A 5197-nucleotide genomic window follows, 5' to 3' on the forward strand; every position below is an offset into this window, starting at 1 on the left:
TTACACTTTCTCAGTTCTTCTGGAGTTATGAAGGTCACTTACTTTGTGCGCTGTTCTTCCTCTTGCCGAGGGGCCACGAGCCAGATGATATCTGGATCCAGTTCCTAAAAATAGAAAAAAATTATACATAAGAATCATGCTTCAAACCTTAAATTTTCTGCCACTACATACAGTTGATATATAATAATTATTAATCATACTGCTAGTAAATTCTGCTTAGTGTTACTTACCATCTCTCTGCTTTTGCAGTTTCCCATGTTTGGGTCAGTACTGACTGTAACAGCCTGGAGGGACTTAATATATAATATTTTGCAGCACGACATCATAATGATGTGATGCAGTGATGATGTGACACAGTGATGATGTGACACAGTGATTACCTATAAATTGATGATGATGACGACCTAGCAGCCATTATTTGCTAATTAAAGTGGCCCCAACAACATTTACATTTTTAAATGTTTTGTACATTACATGTTATTAGTTTACAAACAAATAGGAGAAAAAAGAGTTCTAATAGTGGTTGTGTGAGGTTTTCTTGTGAATTCCCATGGTTTCTAATGTTTGGTGGTTGTTTTTTATTTGACATCTAAGCCAAACCTTCCAACATTTCAATAGTCTATTGAGGGAGACTTAAAATTACATTTTTTAAATTGCACTTTTTCAATTATCAAAGAAAGGCCCATGCTTCTCCGCATACTTTGTGTACAAGTTACAATAAACTATATACAGCTACTAACAGTCAAAAACATTAACAATCATCCTAATATATAAGCTGTAATAAATTATAAAATGACAGGGGAATTGGGGGTCTAAAAGAAAGATACTTGTGAGATATGTATAAACATGTATTTATATTAAAATAAAAAGAATGGATGTTTCCCAAATAGGAAAGTATAGTTAAATAAACTTCTGTTAAGGGGATGCAGATAAGAGAATACATATCAAATAAACTGTAAATTAAGGATTATCTGAGACTTACTTGACTATTTTGAAAATATATTTCAGGGACATTGTGCAAGTAGCATCTAGGAGCAGCCTACTGTCAAAGGGGGTGTGTCCTGCTCTGTCACAAGGGGCGGGTCTAGCTGTGGGTGTGTCTAGTACATAGTACCGCCCAGGAGCATGTCATGCACCACCAGTTGGACCCTATAGTTTTGTGCACAGTTTGTGTATGGGTGGAACGCCACCAGATCTGTATGTGTAACAGGGTGTAAAATTATTTTTACTTTACTGTAAACATTATGGCAACGCCAGTGATAACCAAGCAGCACAGCACTGAAATTACTGCTGCACAGCTTGATAAATACTAAGGTCTCCGATGCAGAAGCATAGGGGATCAATTACTTATGATATCTGGTTGAATAAAGCACGCAAAGTAAAAAATGCCTATTTTATAGCGTTCATAGAGCTTGATAAATTGGCCCTAAATTCTTTAAATATCAAAAATCTATCAAACTCTAATAAGTGACTTACTTGTAATATAAGCCTTGTGCTGACTCACGAGGACACTCATTCTTCTTGCAGTTCCTTGATATATGCATATACTGGCTAGTGCGCCTGTGCTAGCATAAACTCACGTGTGCGGTTATCCTACCTTCTCGTGAGCTCCCCCAATATTTCGGGAAAGTGGGCAACTGTGACAAACACAGACACACACACACACAGACACACACACACACACACACAGACAGACACACACACACACACACACATAGACAAACACACACAGACACACACAGCGTCGGACTGGCCAACCAGGTTACCGGGAGAATCACCAGTGGGCCCTGATGCTTTAGGACCACACCCCCTTTTTGAAGAGAGATGGATCAACCCCCCAGGAGGGCCAGCAGATCCTTTATCTCCGCCCGTGCGTAGCCTATTCCATCCCATGATTCTCAGGAGTCACAAGGGACGCGCACCATGTAACAGGTGGCGTCCCATATGTGCAGTGCAGGAAGCACGCCTGAATCAAGGTAATTAAGTGTGTTGTGTGTTTTGTGTGTTATGGTAGTGTGTTTTTTGTGTGTGTGTTATGGTAGTGTGTGTGTTATGCTAGTGTGTGTGAGTGTGTGTGTGTGTGTTATGGTAGTGCATGTGTGTGTTATGGTAGTGTGCGTGTGTGTGTGTTATGCTAGTGTGTGTGTGTTATGGTAGTGTGTGTGTGTGTGTTATGGTAGTGTGTGTGTGTGTGTGTGTGTGTGTGTGTTATGGTATTGTGTGTGTGTGTGTGTGTGTGTGTGTGTGTGTGTGTGTGTGTTATGGTAGTGTGTGTGTGTGTGTGTTATGGTAGTGTGCGTGTGTGTGTGTTATGGTATTGTGTGTGTGTGTGTGTGTGTGTGTGTTATGGTAGTGTGTGTGTAGGCAATTGGGCTTGTGGCAATGTAATGGGGTGAAGACAGGGGGACTTGTTAAAGTGAAACGGGGGTGAAAGCAGGGGGCGCTTATAAGTGAAATGGGGTGAGACCAAGGGGGCTTGTGGTAATGTAATGTGGGTGTGAGGTAGGTGATGGCTAATGGGTGCTATATAATTTGTGGGGTGATGGTGGGGCAATTTAATTTAATAGCGGGACCTATTAATTTAAGATGAGGTGGCAGGACCTTTAATTTAATGCTGGGGTGATTTGGGGCTATTAATTGAATATGGGGCTGAGTTTGGGCAGGAGGGCTATTTATTAAATGGGATTGTGAATTATTTAATGTCGGGGATGGTTATGGGAAATAGTTATATTTATTTAACTTAAATGCTATTTATTGCTACGCCTGTTTGGAGGCAGGGAAATAGGTTTATTTATTAAATGTGGATACTATTAATTTAATGTTGGGCCTGGTTGGAGGGAAATAGATCTATTTAGCAAAGTGAATACTATTATTTTAATGTTGGGGCTGGAGGGAGGCCTATTTATTAAACGTGTGTACTATTCATTTAACAAGCCCGTGTAATATACACCCAAAGATGAGTGCTCAATTGCTAAAAGTCATTGATGAAGAGGAAGACAAGCAGGCTGTTATATAGGTGAGTGCTCAATTGCTAAGAGTCATTGATGAAGAGGAAGACAAGCAGGCTGTTATATAGGTAACACCCAAAGAGAAGAGCTCCATTGCTAATTGTAATTGCTGAAATAGAAATAATAGGGATGACAGTCTTGGTCTAAATCTGCAGTTACATTTTATTGTACCATAGCTCACTCAGAAACAGGAGAGGTGGCAGGGTTCAGTGCTAATCTTCCTCAAACAATACTAATTCATCCCCACTGTAATCCACCATCATAGAAGTCTGTGTACTATGATGTAGATGCCGATAATGGCCTTCCAAATGAAATTAGTAGTTCATTTTAGGGCAGAGCTGTCACTATTTTTGACCAATTCTTTCACAGCAAAGCAAATATCAAAATGTTGTGCAGACTCATCTGCATCACCACTCGGTGTCTTGGGAAAGCTACTTTTTTCCCAACAAGCAGTTGCCAGAGAAACTGAAGGAGGAGACGTCATTACAAGATGTTAATAGCTCTTGGAAGCAAATTAAGTAGTTAATCTACAAATAAAATATAGTTAGAACATTTACTTTGTTTTATTTCATCCGTTAAATTTCTGTAGCTCCTTCTCAAAATGTATTATTAAGGTAATCACTTGACTCATGCTAACTGTGTCTGCACTCTCTTCACAGGTGACTACTTTGCTGGACTAAAGTACATTCCCCTCAAATGCTAGTCTTCTTACAGCTGCTGCATTCTCCTACATGCTGTTACAGAATCCAGAAAATGACCCTAAATTTTTCGAGACACAAACAGCATCTCCTGCATGTCATTTTTTAAAAGTTCTGTAACACCAAGTTGATTGTGTGAGCAAAACAGGAAACGTGATGGAATTCCACCCTGCTGTAATGCTTGACCAATATTGGTGACGTTATCAGAAATGACATATCCTCAGGAGAGTCCAAGCAGGATTAGCCATGTTGCAATGACATCCCTTAGTTTTTGTAACAGATTGTCAGCTGTATGCCTCTTAGTGAAGCCGCTGATACACAGAGTAGCCTAATTCTGAAAAATTTGACGTATTTGGGTACATGCTGCTGCTGTCAATGCTGGTGAAGGCGAATGACCAACCCAGTGGGCTGTCACAGTCATATAATCTTTAGTTTGCCCAGTTCCGCTTGCCCACATATCTGTGGTTAAGTGTACAGTGGGTAGAATGGCATTTTGTATCCCAATAATTAAGTTTTTAGGAACCTTCTGGTACAGGTGAGTAATAGCTTTTCTAGTAAAATGGTATAGTGATGAAATTTGGTAACAGGGACACAAGACCTCAATTAAATGTCTTAAACCAACTGTATTAATAGTGGACATTGAACGCAGATGTAATACTAGCATAGTCCCCATGGCATCTGTGATCCGCTTTGCGACTGGGTGATAGGTTTCATACTTGCTTCCTCTTGCAAATGATTGTTTAACAGTCAATTGTTGCTTCTGGGGATATTGATGATGAAGGTGTTGGGGGTGAAGATTGCAGGTGCTGGGATCTAGATGAGAGAAGGGAGGTAGATGATGCTGGACTGCTTGTTGTTATTTTTTTTTAACATAAGTTTCTGATTTTCCCAACAGCTTTCCATGAACTCACTTCAAATGCTGTAACATGCATGAGGATCCCAGATGGTTAAGGTCCCTACCTCTACTGAGTGTGGCTTTAAAAACGCTATAAATGGCTAGACAACTGTTGTCAGGATTTGTGTAAAAATAATTCCACACTTAAGAGGTGGATTTTTGGTCTTATGCCCAGGCATGACAATGGACTTTTTCTTATCACTGGCAAGAACTGCAGCAATTTTTCTTTGAAAGTGTATGAAAATCATATTGTGACCCATGAGGTGGTCAAAATTGAATGGAAATTAGTGTTAGTGAGGTTAATAATAATGTAGGTATAAAATAATACCTAAATTAAGTTATTTTAGCCCAAAAAAATATTTTTTAACAAATTGCAAAACAAAACCAAACAAAACCAAAACACGCAAGGGCGGTTTTGACAAAACCAAAACCAAAACACGAAGGTAATCCAGATCCAAAACCAAAACATGGTGGTCAGTGACCATCTCTAATTTAGACATCCATGCTTACATTACTTCTGCAAGCAATGTTGTTCTTTGTTAATAAAACTGTTGTCTTTATACCGTTCAAAAATGTTTTAAATAATCCTACACCAT

At 39.3% G+C, this 5197-nt stretch overlaps 1 long non-coding RNA gene across 1 annotated transcript in view; it reads right to left on the reverse strand.

Moving 5' to 3' along the window:
- LOC142100189 (uncharacterized) overlaps nucleotides 1-1040 on the reverse strand; it is a 1272-nt gene extending 232 nt beyond the window's left edge. The window contains exons 1-2 of the long non-coding RNA XR_012678759.1: nucleotides 983-1040; nucleotides 43-104 (exon numbers count right to left, since the gene is read on the reverse strand). This is a non-coding gene — a long non-coding RNA (uncharacterized LOC142100189). The remainder of the gene's footprint in view (nucleotides 1-42; nucleotides 105-982) is intronic.
- Between the last annotated feature and the right edge of the window lie 4157 nt (nucleotides 1041-5197).

The sequence above is a fragment of the Mixophyes fleayi genome, chromosome 8 (assembly GCF_038048845.1).
Source record: "Mixophyes fleayi isolate aMixFle1 chromosome 8, aMixFle1.hap1, whole genome shotgun sequence".
Classification (NCBI taxonomy): Eukaryota; Metazoa; Chordata; class Amphibia; order Anura; family Limnodynastidae; genus Mixophyes; species Mixophyes fleayi.